Raw genomic sequence first — 18,372 nt, 5'->3', positions numbered from 1 at the left:
GGTCATCTCCCGGAGGCTAAGCCCCCTGAAGGAAAAAGGTACAGTCATCGCACACACAATATAATTGTTTGCATTAGTCTAACACATATATAGTCTAACACATACATATGGTACAGGCACCGTCTAACTGTTTGCATTACTCTAACACACGTAATATAATTTATCAGGAAATAATATCATTTTCATATTTACGGTAGGACTACACTACTAATATAAAATAAATACAACACCATAGTTTAATGAGAAGAAATAGAAGAGATACACAATGCCGTCTTATCACAAGATTGACGCACCAACTCTGGCAATCAGCTCTCCCAGCAAACTCCAAGGACAAAGCGCTTTGTCCTAAAACAAGTACAACCAGCCCGGACAGCAAAGTTGATAGCGGGCGTCCCAATCCGCGCACGAACCTAAGCCGCCCAAAACCGGCCACAGAGGGGATGACCCAAAAGCAAAGCCCAGAAACGCCTTCGACAAGACTTTAAAAAGACTGGACACTGAGATAACACAGATTTTTTCTGCTCGGAAACATGTAGCCTTGTTTTGGATCCAGAATTGTCCCTCCGTCGTCTGTTTTTGCCTTGTTTTTACCATTGTCGACGAATAAATTGTCAACCTGTTTTCGGTGAGTGTTCTTCAAGCTTTTGAAACATGGCGTCAGTACAAAGGGTTAAAATAAGAGGACGCGCGAAATTCGGCCTTCCCGGCAGGCGCACGCAGGGCAGCGTCAGCTGTGCGGCACTTGTTTTGGTTGGTGCTGTCCCCGGGTGCGTCTGGGCCGGGGGGGGGGGGGGGGGGGGCGAATTTCAACACCCCCTAATTCCTAAAAGCTAGTGACGCCCCTGCTCCTGTCCACACAATGAAAGACAGAAGAAAAACAAAACAAAAACAAAACATAAAATGAAAAAACACAACTAAACCAATACACAACCATCTAGTTGGCTCATTAACAATAATTTTCAATATATAATGCAATATACACCTATGTCCAATGTAGTGACCACTCACTCACTCACTCACTCACTCACTCACTCACTCACTCACTCACTCACTCACTCACTCACTCACTCACTCACTCACTCACTCACTCACTCACTCACTCACTCACTCACTCACTCACTCACTCACTCACACTTTGGTGCACCTTGCATCCACCTTGGAAGAGAGAGAACGTCTTCCGCGTGGGTTGGCACGCGACTTGTTTTGACCAACTTTACTTAAACCGGACCGCGACGTCAATTTCCACGCGGAGATATGCAATGTGGAGCGCAGTGCGTGACGGCAAAGCAAACAGGACGCACACAAGAGGCTGCGCGCCGGACGGACTGCTTCCATCGTGCGTTTGCCCGGGACGGACGCGCGTGAAACGGACTTCTCCGCTTCCCAGGGATTCCCTGATTGGTTGATTTGTTAACCGTAGCATCTTGTAATCGCTACAAAACACGGTGAGTGCTTAATTTTTTCATAGCATTCATTCTTTTCAGGCATTCTGATTCCATTACGCCCAGTCATTTGATAAGATTTGTATTCAGCGACGAGGTGAAAACTAGTATAAGAGTACAAGTGGTTGCTAGAACTTTATTGGGGAGGCCTGCCCAGTCAAATAAAAGAAAGCAAGTTATTTTTTAATGTGTTATTTATCGCGGTTTGCGGTGGTGTGGAAGTGCGCTGCAGCGCGGACTGAGAAATGTCCCTAATATTTTGGCTCCTCAATGAGGAAGGCATAAAAAACCTTCACGCCACTTTTTTATGAATAAAACCATACATGTTTTCTAATAATAAATGAAAAACAAACGTGAGAATAAATGAAACCTCAGTATAATTATCTAATTCGGTTTGCCTTTTCTACAATTAGTCTTTTCTTGTTGGATTACATGAGAGTTTGCATGTGAAAGGGATAGAAATCCACATTTTCCTAATAGTTATGGATGAATGGAAGACTTATTGTGTCATCAACATGGTGACATCACAGTGAGACAATTGTTCACACTGCATCCTACATGGCTCGTATTGGTTGCTGCTCGTTGTGCAATTATGCAGAAAGCATATCCAGAGCAACTCATAATGATGATGACTGAGGGGCGCATTTGGAGATTTATTTTATCCAGGCTGAAGAACTTAATATGGTCCAATGAGGATTTAGGCATATGGTGTTTTATCATCCTCATCTTTGTTGCATCTCTTCTGCTGATTGGTCCCCATATTGGGAATATCGGAAGATGTCAGAAGTCCGAAGTTGAAGAAGTAAATCATGAAAGAAGTCACTCAGCAATGTGATTTGTGGAAATGAAAGGGAAGCACCATGATGAAAAGTGCACTCTTGACTGCACCGTGCTGATGCTCTGCTCTCTCGCTTCTCGCTCAGAGGTGAACACAACTACATCAGAGCCATTAGAACAGCAGGAAAATCCTGGCAGTGTCACGTCATGCACCCGCTGATAAATAGTTAATGACACGGACTCATGGAAATGAAATGGATTAGGAAATAGTTGACTTGATCAGGGGCTGTTCTCAGGGCCCATTTGTAGCTCATTAGGCTAATTATACAAATCTGGCTTCATAATTTATACCAGAGGAAATTCATGCTGATGTGGAGGGAAAAACAACAGGGACGATTTCTTTCTTTTAAAGGAAGTAGACGCCGTACAACTTTAGCCTGATACCCTGCTCGGAGTCACAAGGACGTATGGCGCTGCCGGCTGCAAATCATTGAGCTCGCTCAGGGCCAGGTATAGGGCTCAGTGTCAAGGGTGACAGGAAAACTGAGGAAAAATTACACACAACTTCATCCCGTTCAATCACCGACATGGGAGTCTTTCTGAAAGCAAAAATCTGATGAGAGTAGGCATGTGTCGGTATGAAATTATGATGGTATGATAACCTTAAGCGAAAATATCACTGTTTCACATTATCACGGTATTGCAATTACACCTCTAAACAGGGGCGGACTGGGACTAAAAAGCAGCCCTGGACTTTGACTCAGCCCAGCCCACAAGATACGCTATACGAAGGGAAACAGACCCCGTAGGGGTGTCCGGGGGCATACCGCCAAACCCTCGGGGAGATTTTTTTTTTTTTTTTACATTTTATTGTAAAATGCACCAATTTCTTGCACTTTAAGAGAAAATGAAGAAAATATGTCTAGACTGTCACTGTCTGACTTGGGGCGCTCAAAGTACTGCAAGGCTGAACTGGAGTTGGGTTCATTTTCTGTACTAGCTCTATGATAGACCTGAATAAACAAATGAAAATGTATTCTTCAAAGCAAGTTTTATGTATTCGGGCAAATTCCACATTCTGAAACTGTCAATGATTATGATGATGATGACAATAAATTCATTCATTCATTCATTCATGTATCCAATTGATTATAATATATCTCTATATATCTCTGTCTATAAAACGATTTCATTGTTTATGCCATAATTCAGTGGTCTCCAAACTATTCCACATAAAGCCGCAGCGGGCACAGGATTTCATTCCAACAAAACAAGACAACACCTCTTGCAAGTGTAATCAGTTGATTGCAGTCAGGTGCTGCTTGTTTTAGCAGAAACTTCATTGGTTAAACTGTCGGTACTCGATCGGTTGAAAGAAAAACCAGGCCCCGCAGTGGCCCTTGAGGACCGGTTTGGAGACCCCTGCCATAATTAATCTTGCCATACAAATAATAAATTTCAATGAAAATACAAAAAACATTTCAAGACAAATCCTGTATACATAACCTTCATTGGAAAGTATTAACCAGAAAACAAAACGATATATAAATGATTAAAAATATATATCAATTTAACTACCTAAACTTTAAAGTAAAACCATTCATTTTATTAATATTTTGTTATATTTCTTCTGAATTAATATTGCTGCTGCGTGTGCATACGTTGTTTTACAGCTATAATATTTTTTCTTAGGAGAGTGATAGTAGGACTAGCATAACTTGACACGATTGCAAACGAGTACATCGACTAGCTGGCACTAACCCTTTAATTGTCATTTATTTCATTTAAAATGTACCTACCTTGTGGATAACAATTGCCAGTATACCGAGCAAGTGACCCTCTTCATCCCTTTTTACTTGCTCTGCGCTTGTCTGGGGAACTTCCCTCTCGAACTTCCACCAGCTTATCATTACCTCCTCCCTCTATTTTTCTCCCTCCCTGCACCGGCTGCACGTCAGAGCGGCTGCCCCCTCTCACCATCGCCGGGGCTGGGCTGCTGTTACCCAACGTGGCCGTTGCAGCCAGACTGCTGGTTGCGAAAATATTTGTCAATTTATGACATTTTAATGCTTTGCTCTCCAGTTTCTTTAATTTTTTTCTTCCTAACCTTCTCCGCGCCACCCTTCTCTTTTCTTTTTTTTGCCACCACCATCCATATTGGGCATTAACGCTCGTCGCCATTTTGCTTCCACAAGGAACCAATGAAGGCAACTTTGTGCTTCTTTCGTTCTTCTATCGGACTGGCGATGAACAGCCAGGCGCATTGCTGCCACCTGTCGGATTGGATGCAAACTGTAGATAATCAGAGGCTAGGGGGGACAAAAACAGTGATCTATAATGAATGGCGGCCGCCGGCCGTCCAGGGCACCGGCCGTTCTGTGATCCTCCAGAACCCACAGATTACCAGTCCGCCCCTGCCTCTAAAATGTGTTACTTTGAAATATCTGGCTTAAAAAAATAAAGAAATAAATAAACTTTTTTTCAATGAACAGGATTTTTAGTTTTCAGTTTTTCAAATTGCAATTTTGATATTTGATATATTGAAATGTAAACATAACAGAAACTACAGTGGTATGAAAATGTATTTGAACCTTTTTGAATTTATATTTCTGCATAAAATCACCATCAATTGCGATCCGATCTTTGTCAAAATCACACAGATGAAAATGCAGTGACAGATGGGGGGAAAGTAAGTGAACCCTCGGCAGTGCTTCTCAATGATTCTCTGTTACCCCCCCCCCCCCCCCCAACTCTCTGCCGCCATTGAAAATATACTGCAGTATCATTTGTATATGAAATACTCCTCTGCACAAAATTTTGTTCTTTTTAATATTAAAAAAAGTAATATAGATCAACTTACAATAAAGTTTAGGAAAAAAATACTCATCCATACTGTAAAAATACACTCAAGATTTTTTCACCGTTTGACATTGAAAAATGCAATTTAATAAAGTTAATAAATAATAATGCATTCAAATTGATTAGCAATATTAACTCACGAGGACAATATGCCAAACAATTAGACCGAAAAAACAAAAATTAATAGAACAAAAACGACAGTGTCATTGGACAGATGGACAGTTTATTTTTGCTCCTGGCAGTTTCGGCTCCTTTCCTATGTTGTGGAGTTATTTTGCACTGAGCAACTTTGTATGCCACCTTATATGATTATATGACAGTGCTCGCTGGTTTACTGATGTAACACTGACAAAGCGGGAGGAGTGTTGGCAATATTCGGCAAGTTTTCGCTGAAAAAAATAATTCCTGCTGTCCGCTGCGAACATTTTTTGACAAAGTAAACGGATTGGTCTTTCCTTGTCTCCCACTGTACTAAAAGTCAAAGCCAAAAGGTAAATGCTACATACGCTTCGTCATATTTCCTTTTTGTATCTTTTCATATCTCCAGTGCTCTTTGCTGTGTCCTCTTGTTTGGTTCAAAAATATTGCGCAACACTGAAAACGAGAGCGGCACTGCCACCCAGTAAAAGGATGTGCAATTACACTTTATTCTCGTACGGCAAAAAAGTATGTTCCCCAAAGTGACATGCGCCACCCCCAACATCGCTCTGCACCCCCCTGAGGGGGCCCGCCCCACTATTTGATAAGTACTGGCCAAAGGAGACTTAAAGAGCAATTGAAACCAATTTTTACCGATTTTTTAAAGTCAGGTGTGTTCCCAATCACTGATGATTTGTTTAAAGCTGCCCTGCCCACTATAAAACACACACCTGGTAAGAAAGGTCTTGATGAGAAGCATTGTCTGATGTGCATCATGGCTCGGTCAAGAGCTGTCTGAAGACCAGCGATCATGGATTGTTGATTTGTCTGAAGCTGGGATCCATCTCTAAAAATCTGGATGTTCATCAATCGACAGTCAGGAAAGTTGTCTACAAATGGAGAGAGTTTGGCATGGTTGCTTCTCTCCCAAGGAGTGGCCGTCTACCAAAGATGACGCCAAGAGTTGAGAATACTCAGGTAAAAAAGAACCCTAGGGTGTCTGCTAAAGTCTTACAGAAATTACTGGCACAGTCCAATATCTCTGTGCACACAGCAAGTATATGTAAGAATATGGCCAACAATGGTGTTCATGAGAGGACTCCACGGAGGATGCCACTGTTTTCTAAAAAAAAAAAAAAAAAAACATTGTTGCTCGTTTAATGTTCGTAAAAGGCCCTTACACACGCCACAGACGTTTTTGCTGATGAAACCAAAGTTTAATTGTTTGGGAGTAACACACAATGTCATGAGTGGAGGAAAAATAGAACGGCTCACCAACATCAACACCTCATATAAGGCTAGTCAGTAAGGAAATTAGCGGCCGCCATATGTAAACAAAGAGCTTTTTCCATTGAAAATTCTTGTGAATGAATGCCTAAATCCCTGAATTCTTTATAGATATGGATGTGAAACAGTCTCGATTTTTGGTTAAAAGCAAAAAAAAACGGTGCGGGTAGCATTTATTTTACATAAATATTGCGAACTGTGAGTCTAGTCAGTAAGGAAATTAGTGGCCGCCAAATGTAAACAATGAGCTTTTTCTGTTAAAATTATTGTGAATAAATGCTTAAATCCCTGAATTCTTCATAGATATGGACATAAAACAGTCTCGGTTCTTGGATAAAGGCAAAAAAACGCGCAGGTGGCATTTATTTATATTTATATTAAAAGCTATACACTCCGTAAAAAGCACTCTTCGTTATTGCTTGTGGTGTCATTAATAGATTTTTTTTTTTCATTTTTTGTTAGCCAACGCTGTTAACCAGCGATTTTTCATGTTTGAAGTGTCTCCTTTTAACCTCAAGTTTGCGTTTTGGAGAAGACAGCCAATGTTTTATAGCAGGCTAAAGTAGGTTCTTTTTCCCCATTAGCCTCAATGTAGCAGTGCTAACGTTTACAGTGTTTAATATAGACGTGTTTCCTAATTTTTCATGTCTGAACTGTAATTCTACGGCGTGTTGATTGACCAATAAACATCTGTGAAAGGAACTGGAGTCTCATATGTCATCTGCACGCATGCATGCGGTGATAAAACGCTGCCGTGAAAATTACCGCCCTCATTTTTATTTACCTTGCGTTAAATTGACTCATTGCATATCGGGGCAGGCTTTGCAACTTCAATAAAACATGTCCTTAGTTAGACTTACGACCCCCCCCTAAAAATTTTGACTGTTACTGTTACTGCTTTTGTGAGTGTGAGTGGGGGGGGGGTAATATAAATGCAGCATTTAATGGATTTCTTCTTTTATATTTGTTTGTTTGGTATGCTGACATAATTATACATGACAAATAGTTGGGGGTGCTGCTGGCTCTGGTGGCCCAGGCCCTTGCTCATTAGGGCAGGGGTAGCTGGTTGGGGGCCCCCGACTGGTTGGGGGCCTAAGGCAATAGCCTACTTCGCCTCAATAGTAGATCCGCCTATGGTTCCAAGCATAGGTGGAGTTTGACTTTTGAAAACGCATTGTTGGCAATAAAATTAACTTACTAGATAATATATCGTATTCAATCCTTGGTTCAAGCTCAGTTGTTGTTGAAGCTTTTGAAAGCTTAGGTTTAAAGAAATTTTAAATATCCATCTTGCCTCCTAATAGCAACTATAAGTACAGAATAGAGAAATGTCACGCTTTTTGGCATCATCATAAAAAGTTTGGGGACACCTCGTCCTCCCTGTGTTTAATGTGTTTGCTTGAGGTCTGTCAGCACAGGAAGGCAATGAAACCGACGCGAGATAATTTTAGTCTGACTTTGTGTCTTGAACGCTCCTCAAAAGCAGAAAAACAGAACTACAAACACTCCGAAACGCTTTGAGGTGCCTTCCAATAGCGGCGGCGTCACATCGCTGGCCCTAAGTGTTAACAGTAGTCAGCACACGAGTTGGCTTGGAAGCCGCTGAGCAGATGGCACTGCAAAAAGTCTGCTTTTGCCTATGAAACAAACCCCGCCGGACCAGTAATGAGATGTTGTGAAGATGTGGCAAAGCGCTCCCTCTACGAATGATCAATAACACAAATGAAGATAAACTCCTAGATAAGCCTCGCCGTTGACACAAAGCTGTTGTAGCCGTGCAAGTAGACCGTCGTCATTGATGTGCTGGTGAAATCAGGCTGTTGTCGTCGTTTGTCACCGCAGTAATCAAAACACCAGAGGCGAATCGAAGAAACATTGCCGAGTCGAGGTAAACACTGACACTGGAGTGTCACAAATTGAAAGTAAACAGCAAGAAAAGGCCAAATAATCATCACAACACCAAACGTCAACTTTTTACAGGTTCTTGTTTTACTGCTAGATTCAGTATACCAACCAAACTCTTTGTTTTTACATGGACACTCCTTATCATGGATTTTCCCACTCAAACTCCGTCCCACTCCCTTTCTGCCATTTTTTTTTTTTTTTTTGTCGTTTGTTGAAAGCAAAGAACTGTATTTGTGAAGATGAATGTAACTGCCTGAAATGAAATGAAACTAGCCCTGCAAGCAGGACTCAACGGGCCCTCTGGAATCCTGTGTTGATTTCTCCAATTTCTTTTCGTTTTTGTTTTTTGGGGGGGGGGGGGGGTCATTAGGTTTTTGTCCCTTCGAGGAGGAGTCGGTCTCGTAAAAAAGGACATTTCCTTTTCCCAGCAGGGGGCGCCAGGCCTAATGGGTGATATTTCAATGAAGTCGAGTTCAGGCTGGGCTACATCACGTACATGCCAAATATGAAAAAGATTGAATGTTGTATGAGGGGTCCAATCACGTCATTTTCAAAGTATCGGAATTGGCAAAAAATATCGACCATGCCTTTTTTTAATATATATTAGGGGTGGGTGTCAAACGATTAAAATTTTTAATCGAGTTAATTACAGCTAAAAAATTAATTAATCATAATTAATCGCAATTAATCGCAATTCAAACCATCTATAAAATATGCCATATTTTTCTGTAAATTATTGTTGGAATGGAAAGATAAGACCGAGATGGATATATACATTCAACATACGGTATATAAGTACTGTATTTCTTTATTATAACAATAAATCAACAAGATGGCATTACCATTATTAACATTCTGTTAAAGCGATCCATGGATAGAAAGACTTGTAGGTCTTAAAAGATAAATAAAAATAAATAAAATATATAAATATATAAATAAATAAAATATATGAATATTTATAAAAATTTATAGAAAATAAATAAAAGATAATAACTAGTACAAGTTATAGAAATTTTATATTAAAACCCCTCTTCATGTTTTCGTTTTAATAAAATTTGTAAAATTTTCAATCAAAAAATAAACTAGTAGCCTGCCATTGTTGATGTCAATTACTTACACAATGCTCATGGATGCTGAAGCCTAAAAAAATCAGTTGCACCCAAGTGCCAGCAGAGGGCGGAAAAACTCCGAAAAACACAACAAGTACACCTTTCACTTTGCTGTCCTTTTAATATGTTTGAGCGGGGCATTTGTGCGTTAATTGCGTCAAATATTTTAACGGGATTAATCAAAAAAATTAATTACCGCACGTTAACGCGTTAATTTTGACAGCCCTAATATATATATGTATATTAATTCATTTTCTAATTGTATTTAACGTTACAGACATAATATGTTACACTCATCCAGAGTCTTTAGTTTAGGCTTAAGGTAGGGTTATCAAATTTACTGTATCCCGATAACGGCTGCAATTAATTTTTAAAAAAATGTGTCACGTTAAAATATTTAACGCAATTAATGCATGCGCTGCACGACCCTCTCACTCATTGTCGTGCTCAATCTGTAATGACGCCGTTTTACCTATAGAGATAGATAAAAGGCAGCGCAAAATGAGTAGAGTGAATTTTAGCAGCCTTTGGAGCCTAGTTTTAGTTGGCTAAAGCCTTGCAATCCCTCTCCCTATGATTAGAAATATCATGGGAAGCAATGTGGGGATGCAAGGTGGCAGTTGATCATTGTCTTAACTTTACTTGCCTTATGTTATTACCCAACGCAGAGAAGATATATCAATTGGTAGCACAACGCACAGTCATGGTTCAGTCATGGTACACCCATCTCTATAAAGAATTCTTGAGTGGGGGGGAGTGGGGTGGGGGGGTCGGGGCTCCGATCTTGCATCGCCCCGTGGCAGTTCCTCGGCGTTCTCCTGCCTCCGCCTTCCCCTCTTCTCTGGCTGGGCATCCGCCCTGCGCTCTGTCGCGGGTCGCTGGCTGGGCGCCGGTGTATCAGCAGGGTGTTGCCTGCACCGGCGGGGGGCCCTGCCCTGCCTTGGGCTTAGTGGGCTGCTGGGGTTCCCGTGGCGTGCCGTGCCGGTTGGGGGGCTGCGGCTGTGGCTCGTGGCCCGGGTGGGCGGGCGGGGGTGGGGATAGATGTGGGGTTGGTGGTGCGTCCCCTCCTGCCATCCCTGAAGGCCGGTTGATGGGTGCGCAGGTGGCCCGGGGGACCACCCTGGATCCTGGGGGGGGGGGGGGGGGGGGGGGGGCGATGGCTCCCTTGCTGGGCTGCGGGAGGAGGGATGGGCTGCGCTGGACCCCCCGACCCCCTGCCGGCCCTCCCTCCCCGGGCTGGCTGGGTGGGGGCCGTGGCCCTGGGTTGGCTCCCGCGCGGCTCCTCCGCCCGTCTGCGTGGCTGTTGCGCGTCCGGTGGGGCTCGCGTGCCGCGGGATGCCGTAGTGCATGCTTGGGTTGGGGGTCTTGGTGCCGGGATTGGCGATGGGGCGGCGTAGGGTTGGTCGCCAACGGGCTTACACTCATAAGAGATTCACATGATTACTGGGTTCTAGATCACAGAACTGATTTGTGTACACTCTATCTCTTTCAATCACTTATCTTATAGACACACCTGTCCCCCTCTTTCACTGGCCAATAGGCCCCCACATGGTGTAAACTGGAAATACATCTCGCTGACGATGGCACCAGCATATTAATAATTAGTCTAGATGTTCTATGTATTTCTTGTTGTTGTTTGTGTATGTGTTTCTTTTCTTTCTTCTCTTGTGTTGCTTTTCTTCTGTCCCCCCATAATCCCTTCCTGTTCGCTGCTTTGTCATAATAAAAAGGTATTTTGAATGATCACAATGGGAGTATATCAGATTCTCAATGTGAAACATTAAAACTGTTCAGACAACCCGGGCACTTAGACTTCCATTCTCTGTGTCAAACAGCTGAACAGGACAGGTTTTAAAAAAAAAAAAAAAAAAAAAAAAAAAGAATTCTTGAGTTTAAGAATTTATTCCCAAATATTTGAATGTAAAAAGCTCTTTGTTGTGATAAGGCGGCGCCACAGTGGCTTAAAGATTTTTAGCACATTCGACATATTTACGTAAAATAAATGGTAACTGCCCGTTTTGTTTTTGTTTTTTTTTGCTTTTAACCAAGAATCGAAACTGTTTTACATCCATATGTATGAAGAATACAGGGATTTAAGCATTTATCCCAAAAATTTCAACATAAAAAGCTCTTTGTGGTGATAAGGCGGCGCCAGAGTGGCTTAAAGACTAGCAGCACATTCAACATACTTATGTAAAATAAATGCTAACTGCCCGTTTTTTTGCTTTTAACCAAGAATCGAGACTGTTTGACATCAATATCTATAACGAATTCAGCGATTTAAGCGTTTAATCCCAAAAATGTTCACGTAAAAAGCTCTTTGTCGTGATAAGGCGGCGCCACAGTGGCTTAAAGACTAGCAGCACATTTGACATATTCATGCAAAATAAATGCTAACTGCCAGTTTTTTTTTTGCTTTTTGTTGTGATAAGGCGGCGCCACAGTGGCTTAAAGATTTTTAGCACATTCCACATATTTACGTAAAATAAATGCTAACTGCCCGGTTTTTTTGTTGTTGCTTTTAACCAAGAATAGAAACTGTTTGACATCCATATCTATAAAGAATTCATGGATTTAAGCATTTATTCCCAAAAATTTCAACGTAAAAAGCTCTTTTGTGTTTCCACTTGGTCAGCTTTGACGGAAATAGGCCCCCTATTAATCGGCCCCGCACCCCGTGTCCGGTCAATATCATTATGAAGTCTATGCAATAGCATATGACGGTGAGCAACCGTGAGGCTTAGTGTGGCTAACCCTCCCACCCCACCAAAACTTGTCAGCGCTGACGAGTTTGTTTGGGGGGGGGGGGGGGGGGGGGGGGGCGTCACACCAGCGATTGAAAGCCAGGTCAATGTTTATTCTGTATTTCCTGATAGCTTCCCTTTTTTTCCTCCTCAGACAAAACGTTTTGTCGCTTTTGTTGCTCTGCCATTTTTGCGGAATTAGCGCAAAAGCGTTCACATCAACTTCTGTCTTTATCATGAATGGGGAAAGGGGCAACTGACGTACACCATAAAGCAGTCAGCACATTTGTAGTTTTTTTGTGTGGCGGAGTTCCTACCACCCTCCTCAAAATTAATTAGTACCGGTGAAAGCGATATAGACCCCCTCAAGATATGAAAGAGGTGTCATACAACTAGTTGTCAGTCGACATATTAAAGATGCCTGAATCTCTATAAAATCTCATCAGATTGGTTTGTCTTTGTGGATGACAGGATATTGTTGTTGGGCTCGCATCCAAAACAGCATTTCATTTTATGGGTGACCTCTGTTTAAACACTGATGGAGGTTTGCGTTTTAGTTTGACAGCAGTGATTTTTCATTTTGTGTGCCTGTTTATTTGTGTGTGTCTCTCTCTCTTTCTCTCTGTCAGCTTCATCATATAGACACACTTCTAATGAAGGGCTTCTCAGGTGTCCTAGATTTGTACTAGTACCTGCTCCACTTTCTGAGGGTCACGTCCGTGCAGGAGAGTCACCGTGTAGGATGGTGGGAAATATCAGTTCTCAAGCACCAAGTTTTCTTTATCGGTGTGGATTATTTTAGGAAAACGGGAGATACGACATCAGGAAGCTGCATTTTAATCAGTTTTATGCAAATAGCTTTTGAGAAAGTTTGGCAGAGATATCTGTGCCAGCATTAATGGGTCATACGACTTTCTTTTGCCAACTCGCATTTAATACATGCAGCACACATACATTACCTTACATACAGTTTCAGTAAAAAGTACTTTAGCTGAATAGTAAACGCAAACACTTTTAAAGCAGTGATGTGAAGTAATTTCATAACATGCCAAATAGGGTCACAATTAAAGTAATTAAACATTGTCCAACAAATAAAGCATGAAAAAAATAATTGATATGTTGTATCTTTGACAAAATAATCGCATTTCCGAAGTTCGAGCCTGAAAGGGGACGAACCCGCAAGTGATACGTCACACCGAGAACAGCCATGGCAGCGCTCCATACGGCCGCCATACAAAGCCCTTCAAACAGCGATATAATAGATCGAGCGCAAGGGAGGAGATCCAAGTTTTTGAAGAGTTGGAGGAAGAAGAGGAGCTTGGAATTTTATGTTGGACCTAACATGTATTAGCCAGACACTAATCAGGATGCAAACAATGTGCCGAGCCTAACTGACATGGAATGGAGACAAGACCCATCGAGATTACAAGATTGGCTGTGATTATTTTCATGATTTGAAGATGCAGGCATTTGCACATCATTTTATGTTTTTGTCTATCTGACGACATTGTTTAAAAAAATAATAATCAGACTGCATGTTCATTTTGGCCGATCCTGCAGCTCTCGTGCATATAAAATAATAATATAAAAACGTTGGGGGGAAAGAAGGAGATAGCTTTCTCCACTTTATTGCGGCAACAATAAGAAAACAAAATAATAGCGGACTGCCGCCACATTCGACCGTAAAGTTTAGCTTCTCACTCATCTTCGCCTCGCCTCCTACTACCAGCTACTACTAATTCCTAGCTGGGACTATCGGCAGGAAGTGGCGTCTAATGGCGTGAGGAAATGTAGTTTTTTCACACAAGCGAACAGATTACAAAGCACCACTTCAGTGTTGTCCCGAGACTACATTTCCCATGATTCACTGCGGGACTTGAGCTGTCAACGTTCACGTTTGACAGCATTCTGCTGCGGTCCTCCTCGCCAGCTGTTTGCTCGCCATTCACGCTTGTTTACATTTGATCGCTAGTCTGATACACTCCCGCTTTTTCAGTGAGGTTTTTTGTGTTTATTCGTTATTGGATCGTTTTTGTTCACCACTGTAAATAAGAGCACTGAAGCAAGAAGGGGTAAGTCGTCATTTCTGTTCAACCCGTTTTCTCCTGTTTTTTTTAGCGTAAGAAGCTAGGTTAGTGGCTGTCTTTAGTTAGCGGGTGGGGTTCAAGTGTAGATTCCTTTTGTTTGTTGTTTTGGCCTGGGCTTACTCTGAAGCCGCGCGTCATCTACATTTTGTACATATTCATTGAGAGTTTGATTGTTGTGTAAATTTTGTGCCACTTGTGAAATTGTGTGGCTCGTTTTATGTTACGCCCTTCGCGAGCCGTCCTTGGGACGTAACACTAGCGAACACAACAACAACTATGCCACGACTATTGCCACGAGTTGGCTTTCGGCTAACGTCGCTAGCTTCTACTGTACATTCCACAACAGTTGGTAGCTCTGCTTTGACAAAGTCATCAGTCATCTATCCAAAAATCACACTTACATTTTGGCAAATCCTTGATCATAAGCAGACCGGTAAAGGAAGCAGGCATCTTCGAAGTGTTTGCAGCAGAGAACACTACTCGATGATGGCGTGAAATTCATTTGCTTCGTGCGAACGAAAGATGTCCATTTACGTGCCCTGCTATCCTTTGGCCACTCATACAACTTTTCATTTGAGTGAGAACAAAACCGCCGTGGCATCTTACCGAGAAGCAATGCAACAAACAATACTGTTCTATGGCGGACTTCCCTCGCACTTCATAGTGTGACGTAATTTCCGAAGATTGCCGAAGAAAAGCATTTTCGTTGTCAAGGGCATTGCTATGGGTTAAACAAAGAATCTGGAAGGGTTGCGTTAAAAAAAGTAACGAAAATATGCTTATGAATGTTTAGCCATTGATATTATTCAAAAACATGGTTGGCCAACCTTACTTCACATTACAGCTTTAAATTCACCCTAGTGACTTTCTATTCATAAGTGGAGAATCTCTGTGAAGATTTTATTCAAAATTGAAAACATAAGAATAAGGCCAAAAGTCGTTAAGGACACATTATCAAACATTGGCCCTAACAAAAATGTAATTTCACCCTTGGCCAGGTGCTTTTAGTCCACTTGTGCCTTACACCGCAGGCTCATTTTGACTTTTACCTCAAAGGCCTAAATTTGCATGTCCATGAATGTAAAAAAAAAAAAAATCTTTTTTTCTTTGTACTTGCATTTGCATGTGTGTGTAGGCGGATAGTTGGGGGGTGGTGCAGATGGCGCATGTGCGTATACGCCTACGCAGCTCGGGAAGAACACCTACTCTTTGTGCTCCAGGGCACCTGCAAACAAAACGGATGGACCACAAGCCCCCCACAGCACATAAAAAATAAGAACAAAGCTTTCTTTATGTTCCATTCCTGAAAGGTTCTAATTGTCATTAAATTGACTTCCAGTGCTACAACTAATTAAACAGCCAAGTCAGTTTTTGTAATCTTACTATTTCCAGTGTTGTTAATAACGGCGTTAGAGTATAAGGTTGTTACTAATGGTTTTGGGTGCACGATATCCATTTTTTGAACCCGATACCGATATCGATAACTTCCTGCTCCTCAAAGCCGATACCGATAACCGATAATAAATATATATATTTTTAAATGTATAACCTGAGTTTTTGAACATCTGGAGGTTTAAAAAAAAAAAAAAAAACTAGTGGTGGATTCAACATAGATTTGCCTTTGATCTCACCAGATTTTTTTCATGATGACATGAACAAAACAGTGCGTTTCACTTCTGCATTGCCCGACAGCCAGCTAAAAATGAATGCACGTCCATAAACCACAAGGCTTGGTCTTTTTTTGCTTTTATGGGAAGACACTCGTCTTAATAATGTGAAAGTACAGCAGAAAAATACACATATTCAATACTCAATATTAGGGTTGTTCCAATCATGTTTTTTTGCTCCCGATCCGATCCCGATCGTTTTAGTTTGAGTATCTGCCGATCCTGATATTTCCCGATCCGATTGCTTTTTTTTGCTCCCAATTCAATTCCAATTATTCCCGATAATTTTTCCCGATCATATACATTTTGGCAATGCATTAAGAAAAAAATGAATAAAACTCGGACAAATATATACATTCAACATACAGTACATAAGTACTGTATTTGTTTATTATGACAATAAATCCTCAAGATGGCATTTACATTATTAACATTCTTTCTGTGAGAGGGATCCACGGATAGAAAGACTTGTAATTCTTAAAGGATACATGTGACTTTGTATATTGTGACTAAATATTACCTTCTAGTGTATTTGTTGAGCTTTCAGTAAATGATACTGTAGCCATTTACCTGTTCTGCCCAAATGCATGATGGGAAGTGCAACCATGACTGTGCGTCGTGGTACCAATTGATATATCTTCTCTGCATTGGGAAATAACATAGGGCGTTAAGAAAAAGATCATCTAATACCTTTCTTCCCCACATTGCTTCCCACGATTATTCTAATCATTGGGAGAGGGATTGTAAGGCTTTAACCATTTAAAAACAGGCTCCAAAGGCTGCCAAAATTCACTCTACTCATTTTACGCTGCCTTTTAGCTCTATATACTGTATGGGTAAAACGGCGCCATTATAGATTGAACGCGACAATGTGTGAGTGGGTCGTGCAGCGCATTCGTTAATTGCGTTAAATATTGTAACGTGATAAATGTAAAAAATAATAATTCTCGCCGTTAACGCGATAAATTTGATAACCCTACTTTAAGCTTAAACTAAAGACTCTGGAAGAGTAACACATTATGTTTGTAACGTTAAATACAATTAGAAAACGATTTAATTAAAAAAAAATATATATATATATTATCAAAAGGCATGTCCGATATTTTTTTGCCGATTCCGATACTTTGAAAATGACGTGATCGGACCCGATCGATCGGGACATCTCTACTCAATATACAACAAACTGCACAATACACTTATATGCACAACTATTATATGTATAGCATAGCACACTAGCTTGAGCTACTAAAGCATTGGCTGGCTTCTCTAACACAACAACTTAAGTTCTGTACATATGACCCTTCACCACAGAAGTAAACATATGGTGCACATCCATATGTATAAGTAAACATTAATACTTACAGACATAATTCCGAGGCGGAAACGCAACAGAAAGCATTCACGATTGTCAATGAGACCGCTACACACCGCAATGTGTATGTGAATGAGCTTGTAATGTGAACAAAACTACTGTGACAAAAAAATAGATGCAACGAATTATTCTGACCAGCAGGTGGGGGCAATGCCCCGCAAATGGTCAAATGCTTTCCTATACTAGTGTGTAAAGTCACTGTAAACTGTAAAGCCAGCACAATACATATTATCGGTCCTATTAATAATGTTATTGGATTTATCGGGATGATGTCATAATTCCTATTATCGGACCGATAATTATCGGACCAATAATTATCGTGCACCAGTACTAACGGTGTTATTTTTTTTCCCAGTAGTCAGTAATCTAATTATTTACCCCATATTTGCAATGCCGTTACAGTTACCGAGGATGTGAAGGGGCGCGTTAGCGGCGTTACTACAATTTAGTTGAATGAACCACTTGTTGTCTGATTTTGCCTGGGAGGTAGCAGAGTGGGAGGGCGGAGGAGGGAAATGCGATGCTAGGTGGCTCGGAGCGTTAGCGGAGCATTCGCATTCCCGTTAGTATTAGCATTCAGTGTGGTAAGCGTAATTTTAAACTCTCGGGTAACTTTTTTGCATAGAGTTTGTGGCGTCCAGGTGGGTACCGTTAATTGAAAATAATGTACTGTTTTCTTGTTGAGTATACATTATCACTACCAAGTTGTCGTTGTCTTTGTAGATGGTACAATATAGTAACATAAGACATTATAAGGCGCACCTGACTAAGCCGCGACCCACCAAATTTGACACTAAAACGGTATTTGTTCATCGATAAGCGGCACTGGACTATAAGCCGCAGCTGTTCTCACTGTATTATGGGATATTTACACCAACAGATATCCACCGGTAACACTTTATTTGACAGCGGCATCATAAGACTGACATTAGACCAAATGAACCACCATGAAGCTTTGAACCAATTGGCTGGAAAGCTTCACTGC

General features: G+C 41.2%; 1 protein-coding gene across 1 annotated transcript in view; it reads left to right on the top strand.

Moving 5' to 3' along the window:
- Positions 1–1,170: 1,170 nt before the first annotated feature.
- htr1d (5-hydroxytryptamine (serotonin) receptor 1D, G protein-coupled) overlaps positions 1,171–18,372 on the top strand; it is a 41,273-nt gene continuing 24,071 nt past the window's right edge. Inside the window, exon 1 of the mRNA XM_057860374.1 lies at positions 1,171–1,445. The gene's annotated coding sequence lies outside the window, so the exon portion shown is untranslated. The remainder of the gene's footprint in view (positions 1,446–18,372) is intronic.

Source organism: Corythoichthys intestinalis, chromosome 15, assembly GCF_030265065.1.
Source record: "Corythoichthys intestinalis isolate RoL2023-P3 chromosome 15, ASM3026506v1, whole genome shotgun sequence".
In the NCBI taxonomy this organism is placed as follows: domain Eukaryota; kingdom Metazoa; phylum Chordata; class Actinopteri; order Syngnathiformes; family Syngnathidae; genus Corythoichthys; species Corythoichthys intestinalis.
This window is presented reverse-complemented; position numbering and strand designations above follow the sequence as displayed.